Below are 10323 nucleotides of genomic sequence, written 5' to 3' on the forward strand. Positions count from 1 at the left end.
CCTACATGTAGAATGAACAGATGTGTTCAGTTTCAAAGTAAATAAAATATTGCGTTATGGACTGTGTATTCAGATTAAGCAAAATACTGCGTTATGAACTGTGTGTTCAAATTGAACAAAATATTGCGTTATGCACTGTGTTCAGATTGAACAAAATATTGCGTTATGAACTGTGTGTTCAGATTCAGCAAAATACTGCGTTATGGACTGTGTGTTCAGATTGAGCAAAATACTGCGTTATGGACTGTGTGTTCAGATTGAGCAAAATATTACGTTATGGACAGTGTGTTCAGATTGAGCAAAATACTACGTTATGAACTATGTGTTCAGATTGAGCAGAATACTGCATTATGAACTGTGTGTTCAGATTGAGGAGTGTTATGAGCCGTGTGCCAAATAAATAAAATGCTGTGTTATGAACTGTGTGCTCAGATTGAGCAGTATTATGAGCTGCGTGCCAACTAAACCGAATAGTATGTTATGAACTGCGTGTTCAGATTGAACAGTGTGCTATGTTATGAGCTGTGTGCCAAATAAACCGAATACTATGTTATAAACTGTGTGTTCAGACTGAACAGTGTGCTATGTAGTGAGCTGTGTGCCCAAAATAAGTTGTGTGCCCAAATGAGCTGTAATGAGCTGTGTGCCCAAATGAACAGAGTGTTATGTTGTGAGCTGCATACCAAACAAACAAAGTGTTGTGTTGTGAGCTGCATGCCGAATTAGCAGAATGTTGTGTGCAAATTGTGTACGTCATAAACAGAAGGTTATGTATGAGCTGTGTGCTAAATGAACCGGATGCTGTGTGCAAGTTGTGTTCAAGAATGAGCAGAAATATTGTGTATGTGAATGTGTTCAGAATGACGAGATATAATACATGGCGAAAGCATGAAATGTGCAAGAAATGCAAAACACATCGCAGAAAATGTAAAAGTGAAGTACGCACCTCGCGCGCCTGAGGAGATAGATGAGACTTCGTCTCCCGTAGCAGTAATTCTGTAGGCGCCCGTCACGCGAAATCCTTAAAATGGTGGAAGGTGCTCAGAGGAAGGATGTGCTACTGAGGGTAGTACCCCTCTGGGTCGAACGGCCAGCATCCTCAGAAGCAACGGTATAATGTCAGGCTCATCCTCTACTCTCGAGGAGCCTCCGCCGTATGGAATATCGTTAGCCATCTGAAAAAAGGTGCAAAATGAGCGAAATGAGCCAAAATTGCAAAAAGTCAACAAAAGTCAACTCTCGAGAAGAGAAAAAGTCAACAAAAGTCAACACCCGGGAAAAGTGCTAAACTTCAAGAGAAACTTACCTCAAGTGGTGAAAATAGAGAAAGAAGCTCTGAAAACAAATTCTGATCGGTTCAAAACGAAGGGAATCGAAAGTTTTTCGTGAAACAACTTCTCGGGGCGTTGAAATATGTGTATAAAAGTGCGGATCTAAGAAAGAAAAGTGTCTAGGAGCAAAGGAGAATGGATTTCGGCCTTGTGTTTGTGAGCAAAAGTGATTTGGAGTTGTGTACTTAAAGATCCGACCATCCAAAGACAAAACTGTCCCTGTTTTCATAAACTGGTCAGCCGACCAATTTTTCTAGCTAGATGACCACTTAGGTGGGCAACAACTGGTCAGCAACCACTCTAGGTGGTCAGCAGCCCTCCTGGATGATCTTCAGGGCTCCATTGTTCTCTCTGTGTGTTTTGGTGATGATTGGAGTCCTTGGCTCTCGGGAAAGTGCAAGAAAAGTACACTTTTCGATTCAAAATGTCCCTGCGGGAACTTTAATTCAAGTCTTCGATGCGTGGCTCATCATCACTCATCAAGAGCAGGGTGTATCCTTTTAAGTATGTTGTGACCCCTCCGAGAGGTAACTCGAAGGTTACAGTTGAATTGCTCGCGTTAAGGCTTGTATCTCTTTTTTTAGTATTTTGCTTCAAATGTACTTTTGGAGTTACACACTTTAAGCGCATTGTTATGCACACTACTCATTGCATTGTTATGCACTCTATTTGTGTTGTCGCGTATGTTTTACTCGCATTATTATGTGCACTTCGGTTGCATTATTATGCACCCACACTTTGCTCGCGTTGTCACACACACTCTACTTGCATTGTTATGCACACTTTACTTGCATTGTCACATACATTTTGCTTGCGTTGTCACGCACTTTTCACTTGCATTGTTATGCTTATTTCGGTTGCATTGCTATGCACTTTTCACTTGCATTGCTATGCATGTTTCCATCGGCATCATATGTGCACGAACATCTCTTGTATTGATATTGTGTCTTGATGTAACGTTGAACATGTGTTACTACTATACTGTACCTATTGAGTTTCTTTCTTATGCAGGCATAATATTGTATGTACGGTTCATTTGAAGCTGGCACGACTAGACGATATCGTATGTACGGTTCTTTTAAGAGAAGTTCTGACGCAGTGAGAATTGCATAATTTTCTTACATCCTTTCTGCATGAGATGTAGTTTGGTTCGTATTCGCTTGCTTAAACTATTGCATTTACTATGTATAATTGCTTCATTATAGCTTTCTTTGCATGATCATAAGTTATGTTCAGCATTGTGCATGTCATTTGCATTTTGCCCCTGCCTGCGGGCACATCTCTTTGTTATCTTGCCTGTTTGTCTAAGTCTTCGTCCTTGTCAAAAATGGGTTGTCTCTGGGCTTTGACATTCACTCCCGTCACTTCTTGACTTCCGAGTTCTGTTAAAGGGGGGCAACTGTAGATACCCCATTTTTGACTGGCCTTAAGACTCAGACGTCATCAATTGAGCGCTCGGTGATAGTGCATGTTTGTACTCGTTTCGAGGTTTCAGAGTTTTTGGCCGAGTGCCTTGCCTTCGGGCATCTAAACTCTTTGTGTTTTGGCTCGGTTTGTGGACCAAGCTTTGTTTTCCTTCCCTGGAAGGAGAAGGAGGTCTTGTAGACCACCTTTTTGTGGTCGTAGACCACTTTTCTCACTTGGAGACTAGTTTCCAATTTTTGGAGCCTTCGGTCGCGCGCCTTGTCTCGGGACCGCTTAACGTTCTCCGTTTGGCTTGGTTTTTGAACCATGCCTTGTTGACCTTGCCTAGAGGGACACAGTGGTTTGGGAGACCACTTTTTTGGTCGTAGACCACTTTTCCCTTGTAGACCGCTTTTTGTGCTCGTAGACTAGTTTTTGAGGCTCCCTGCTGCGCGCCTTGTCCCCTGGACTCTTGTCTTGCATCCTTTTGGTTTGTTTTTGGTACAAACCTTGTTTTCCTTGCTTGGAGGGTGGAACAAGGGTGGGAGACCAGTTCTTCCCCTTGGAGACCACTTTTCCAGCCTGCCAGCCAGTTTTCTGGTTGGCCAACTGGTTTTCTTAGTCTTTGGACCACCAATAGTGGTCGGCCACCACACCACCACCTTGCTTTCAGTGTGCAGACCACTCCTCCCCCATGCCCGACCACTTGTCTTCCTGGCCGACCACTTCCACTGGTCGGCCGACCAGTGTAAGTAGCTGGCCGACCACTTCAAGTGGTCGGCAGCTTTCCATCACCTTTTTGGAGATATTTTCTAGCTAGCTGTAATAGCTGGAGGGCACAAAAACCATTCTCCACACACTGTATGGAGGGATGGCTTTAGGCCTGAAGCTTGTCCAACAAGCTTGTTGCATGTTTTGCTATATATGGGAGCCTCCTCCCTCATGCCTTAGGTTCAGAAAAACTCCTTTGAGCTATACATACATCTTTGTCTCTATATTTTCTTGTTTGCTTCATATTTGTGCCTTAAAGTGTCTATTCTTCATACTACTACACACAAACACACGCTCAACACCATCCTTTTGTTGCTGAGGCCCTTTGAGGTTGGTTTTGTAGTTTTTGGACTGGTTTTGATAAAAAATAGCTGCTGGAGTTGTTGCTCTAAAGTGTTTCTACAAGGGTGAGTTTTTAACCCTTAAAACCGTTGTTTTGGTTTAAGCTTTTGGACCTATTTGCATGCTTATTTTGGCTTCACTTTCTACTGAAAAAAGTTCTATTTTTGCATGCTTAACATGTTTGTTTAAGGTCTCTTTTGTGTTGGGGGTGGTCCACCCCCTCTTGTGCCTTGTTTGGCCTTGTTTTATGCTTTCCTTTTAAGCTATTGGGACCACCTTCTTTTGACCTTCTCACCACTGAAACTCAGAGGAATTTCAGTGGTGGAAATGGTGTTTTGAGGTTCCAAATAGGAGAGGGTCATCCCCTCTCCTTGTGTCTTGTATACTTGCTTCATTAGCCTCATGTTTGAGCATGTTTGTTAAGCTTATGTTGGCTTGTTCTTAGCATGTATTTGGGGTTATTTTGAGATGGCATACCATTGTTTTGACTTGGTTCTGTCATCCCTTGCATGCTTTATACACTTGTAGTGTAAACCTCATAAACTAGCTTTGTGTGCTTCATGAAGTAGCATGTCTTTCTAGCACGTTTTGAGTCCATCTCAGTAGGTTTCTGGTGTTTTTATAGCATGCCATGACTCTATTTTGGGTTGGTTTGATAGCCCCATGCATGCTCCTTGCACTTGTAGTGCATTTCCATTTACTAGCCTAATGTGTATCATGCTTTAGACCATCATTCTAGCATGATTTTGGCTTAACTGTAAGAAGCTTTTGTTCATGTTTTAGCATTTTTAAGCTCTAATTTGTGTTGTTTTGGTCATGCATGCATTGCTTTGTATAGCCATGGTTCAATCTTGCTCACTAGCTTTGTGTATTGAGTCCATTAGCATGCATTACTTGGACTATTTTCATGATTTGGCATCATTTGAAATGTGATTTCAGTACATGTAGTGTGATCATACACTTGCATTTGTCACTCTTTCCATGCTTTGGAAGGTTAGTTTTTTATGCCCTTAACACGAGTCATTGTGTATGCCTTCATGCCTAAGCTTGCGAGCTATCATTTCAGTATGTTTTTGGGGTTATTTTGCCATGATATAACTCTGATTTTTTTTGGCGAAACCATCTCATGCTTGGTCTTAATAGGTGTAGTGTAATCCTCCCTTTTGGCCTTGTATATTTCATGCTTCATGCTCTCTATGCTAGCTTATTTTGGCTTCCTTCCATACATGTTTTAGCATCATTTTGACATGCTCTAGGACTGTTTTGGGTTGCCTTTGCCATATGCTTCGTGGATTGCATAGTTGTAGTGCAATTAGCCTTGCTAGCTTTGAGTTTTGAGCACCATAGCATGCTTCATTTGTAACATGTACATGATTTGGCATCATTTCACATGTCATTTCAGAGCATATAACATTGCCACATTCCCATTTCTTTCACCTTTTGAGTGCCTCTAAGGGTTGTGCATTGTTGCCTTGTTTGTGGCCTAGTGTGCATGCATGCATGCCTAGAATTTGAGCCCCCATCTCAGCATGTTTTGGTCATTGTTTTGACCTATGTGAGCTCTGTCCATGTTTGGCTCACTCATTTGTGCCATATATTGCATGTCTCTAGAGTAGTCCTCCTTGGTAGCTTTATGCCTTAAGGACTCTTGCATGCCTTTCTTATGTTGATTGGATGATTTGGCATCATTTCATACCTTATTTCAGTGTGTATAGTGTAACTACACTCTCATATTTGTCACTCCTTGAGCACTTTTGAGAGTTATGCTTTTATGCCTAATTGATGTACCATTGCATGAGCATGCATTGTCTTGCATTTCATACCTTCATTTCTTAGCATTATGGCCACTGATTTGGGCATGACTGAGGTCTGTCCATTTTTGGTTTAAGTCCATTGAGCATATTTGTTTTCATGTTGTTTGCATGCTTATGTTGCCTTGCATTGTGTATGCATGCCATTAGCATTGATAGGTTGATCGTATTGCCTTGCATTGTGTATGCATGCCATTAGCCTAGATAAGTTAACATTGTTACATTGCATGTTGTTTGTATGCTCATGTTGCTTAAGGACTTTTTGTTTGCATGCTTAGGGTGCATTGCATTAGGATGAACATGTTGCATGCATTGCATTGTGTTCGGATTGAGCGTCAATCCAAACACGGGAAATGAGGGATGTTTCATACTTGAAGTTATGAAACGTGCCTCATTTCTCGGTCGCTGACCCTCTTGATCAAGCATGATAGAGATTAAGGAATTTATGTGTTATGTGTGCATTCATTTCACATTGATTCGTGCAATCTTGGCTACTCGGCCATCATGCATCGAGATGCGCGATTGGTGGCCCAAGGGTTGAGAACCGCACTCCCTTGAGATCATGAAATGATAGGGAGGGTGGTTGTGCACACATATCTTGCAAATACATTGCCATGCCCTTTCTTGTTCCCTGTTGCAGTAATCTGGAAGTGTGGCAGCAAAACTGGTCGGCCGACCAGAAAAACTAGCTGGCCGACCACTTTTTCTAGTCTGCAGCAAGCATAGGTGGTTGGCAACATCAACAACTGGTTGGTAACCCTCCTGAGGGTCCCCAAGGTGAGTTTGAAGCTATCTGGAGCTTGGTGTAAGGTTCTGAGAACACTTGCAAATAGAGGCAAATCGAGGCATCACGATGGATTTCCGAACGAGACGGCCGAGCATGCATGCACTCCTCATCCCAAGGACCTCTTTTTACTGCTTTCCTTAGCTAGCTTATGCTTTGGTTCTGTACTTAATTACTTAATGTGTTTAGCTCTTCAAATTGTGTTGTAATAACTAGTTAGTTAACTTGTTAGTTAATTAGCTTGTTTTGTAATAATTAGTTTAATTAGCTTAGATTAGCTAGTTAGCTCATTATTTGGACCGTCCGTCAAGAGGGCACAACTGTTGTAATAAGCATGCGTGTGTGTGATGCATGTCTTCCAATCCTCATTTCTTTCTCCCTTTTACTTACCTGCTTTCGATGGTTAGTTTTAGGGCATATTTAGATTAGCATCCTTATGCTTGCATGCGTGCATCCATTCATCTGTTTTGCATGCACCGGGCTCGGCGCATCATACAAACTGCATTGTATTTCAATACATGGTTCCCACTTCAAGAAGGAGGTGATCGACTTGTTAGAGAAATACAACGTGGCTTTTTATAAGTCATCTACATATTGGCCGCAAACCAACGGAGCTGTTGAGGCCGCCAACAAGAATATCAAACACATTCTACAGAAGATGGTGGAAACCTACAGGGACTGGCCAGATAAGCTGCCATTTGCTCTTTGGGGCTGCTGGACATCAATTCGAACTTCTACTGGGGCAACTTTGTATTCCTTGGTTTATGGGATGGAGGTTGTTATGCCTATCGAAGTTGAGGTTCCGTCATTGCGGGTAATGGCTGAGTGCCAGATAGCTGAGGCAAATTGGCAGCAGAGCAGGTTCGAAAAACTCATGCTGTTCGACAAAAGAAGGCTAAAAGCACCGTATCACGTCCAAGGTTATCAACGAAGAATTGCCAGGGCTTTCAACAAGAAGGTTAAGTCTAGGAATTTGAAAGAAGGGGATTTGGTGCTCAAAGACAACCGAGCTCCCATCCACGACCCTAGGGGCAAGTTCAGACCTAATTAGACTGGTCCCTACATCATCAAGTCTATCTGGTCGGGTGGAGCTGTCATTCTTATGGACCTAGATGGACTAGAGTTCTCGCAGCCGATCAACATGGACAAGTTGAAGAAATACTATCCTTGAGTGGCTCGTTAGGCCAAAAACCCGAAAAGGCGACCTAGGCAAAAGTTAGAGCATGAAAAAATTGAAAAGAGAAAATTTGAGCTCGCAAGGTTGAAAACCCAGAAATGGCGGCCTTGGCAAAAGTTAGAGCGTAAAATGAGAGTGTTAATACACAAGCGAACCTGAACTGAATTACGTAAGGCTTGATTCCCATCTTTGGGATATGTAGGCAACTTCATCTTGAAGTCCAGCCATAAACACTTCCAGATCAACTTTGTCCATGTGATTGTTCTGGCCATCTTTATCATTTTTTGCATCCAAGAGTTCGGTTGTGATCTCCAATGCAGTGCTGTTCAGACTAGGGGCAACTTTCCAGTTGTTGCATTCGGGGTTGTACATCTCAGCGATAGATCTCGGGCGTGTCCAGTTGTGATCCATATCGAAAATGGTTTTGGAAAGTTTTAATAAAAGTTGATTTTGCTCAAATTAATCTTTTTACAACTTAGACCATTTTTGGACCATAACGGAAAATTTTCAGTACCCACAACCTTCAATTTCATTGATTTCAATACAGAGTTCTCCTACTCTTGAATACAAATTGAAGTTTCTTTTTATTACATTTATCAAGAAAACTTGAAAGTATAGATTAAAGCAATAAACTCGGGGCATGGATAAGTCAGGTGTTCCTGCGCCCCCTCCCAGAACTCGTAGAGGCTTCTAATGCTAAAGTGGGTCCGGTTTGTACCTCTTCTTCAAGCCAGGCTATGCATTCGCCAGAAATGGCATGACCGAAAATGGGAGAGAGAGCCAGTAGTTCTCTCATCCTCCATACTGTGGCATACCGAGCTAGCTGTGCGCCTCGGATCAGAAATGAAGCTGGGTACTCTATCGCTTCTTCCGGGCAAGTTTGGTCGTGGCCAAACTGACGCCTGAATCGGAACAGGAAGTAGAAGACATAGTGTGTCAAGCCAACCAACTGAACGCCAGGCTGCTAGGACATGCTGTAACTCCTATCCGGCAGATCAAACCAGGGGCAGCGCCAAGCAATGTCCATAGCAGATCTGTTGCACATCCAGTGGCACCACCATCCTTCGTTCGGGAAATCAACTAGCGTGGGCAAAAGAAATAGCCCCGTGCTGAATACTCAGGGCAAGCATCCACAACCTTCAACTTCTCCATCAGCCATACCTGGGGAGGGATGAAAAATAGGAGTGATTAAAGAATAGAGAGATGTGCGTAGAGAGAAAAGTGAGAACGCGTTTTGAGAGAAAAACAGAGCGTGAGGGCCAAGTGATGTAAGATATACATGTGAGATAGGGAGGGAAACATTACCTGTAATAGTAGTGGACTCCCCGCAAACTTGGTTGTCTCCTGGCGGTGAAAAGCATCCAAGCCCATCAAAGTTTCGGCTAGTGTCATGCCAATACAGCTCTTGCCCTCTTTTAAGCCTTGGGTAACCTCGACCAAGCAAATGCTAGATCCTCCGAGGCTAGGGGCAAGCAGAAAATGAGCTAGCATACATAGGCAAAGCGCATGTTGCCGAAAACTTTGCCAAAAGTGGCCACCGTGGTCGCCAATATCAGAAAACTGATAAATCAAGCTCAGAATGTCCAATTCCCCGTTGTGCACCAAAGACCGAGCGTCGTGTAAAGTAAGTCCACACATCCTTCCCAAAGCTTGGATGTGGCCAAAACGCAACCAGGGCAAGATTTCCTCGTCGAGCCGAGAATCCATTAAAGCTTGGAACTCTTCAATTGTGGGGCACAACTCTTGTCCCCCAAAGCTAAAAACGTGTGTGATCGGGTTCCAACACCTTGCCGCGGAATGGAGGAACGGAAAACACAATGGAGTGCGGCTTAATGTGAATAGTGCATTTAGCCCAAAACCTCAAAAATTCAACTTTGCGATCCAATTGGAGAGTTTTTGGGCAAAGAATGGTTCCATTTGGAGCAAAAATAGAGTTGAAATGAAGAAACCACAAAGCTAGAGCTTTTGTAGGAGATAAGACACTAAGTGGGGGCCAGATGGCAGCAATCTGGAGGTTCTCAGAAAAACTGGCTGACCGGCCAGTTCAAGTAGCTGACCGGCCACCTTTACTGACTGACTGGCCACTTCAAGTGGCTGGCACTAATCTTAAGTGGCCGGTAGATATGGAAAGTGGTCAACAGCCATTTCTTGTCTCCAGCAGAGAGCCTTTGACCTTCCTGTGTGTTGAGGATACTAAAGACCTGAGTTTGATTCTATTTCGAATGCGTCCTGTTGTTCTGTTTAATAGTCGTATTTGTTTATTGAGTTGTTGCGCTTTGCTTATCGAGTTTTTATGTATGTTGATTATTGAGTGGTTGCATTTTGTTTATCAAGTTGTATTTATGTTGTTCATCGAGTTGTTTTGTCCTTTCGGTTATTAGTTGGTTCACTACCTGATTAAGACAGTGTATTTTGAATGCACAATTTTCAAAATCAATCTCATTCTCATACTGTGTGATGTGATGCAATGCTCAGAATATAAAATGCAACACTTTTTGAACAAAAAGCTATTTTCATTCCATCATGGTTTCTTTTTTACAAAAGTACAAGTTTTAAAGAAAATAAAACTGCCTAAGGCTGTACAATGTGCTAACACTACTAGTAAAAAGAGAAATAAAGCCAAAAAAAAATAAAAATAAAAAGAGGGGTATCTGAATTGATGCCACCCGGCTTAGGATCGAGAGCACCTCTTCACCCTCTTCC

Source organism: Camellia sinensis, chromosome 10 (genome assembly GCF_055761805.1).
Source record: "Camellia sinensis isolate YWXY chromosome 10, ASM5576180v1, whole genome shotgun sequence".
Taxonomy (NCBI): Eukaryota; Viridiplantae; Streptophyta; class Magnoliopsida; order Ericales; family Theaceae; genus Camellia; species Camellia sinensis.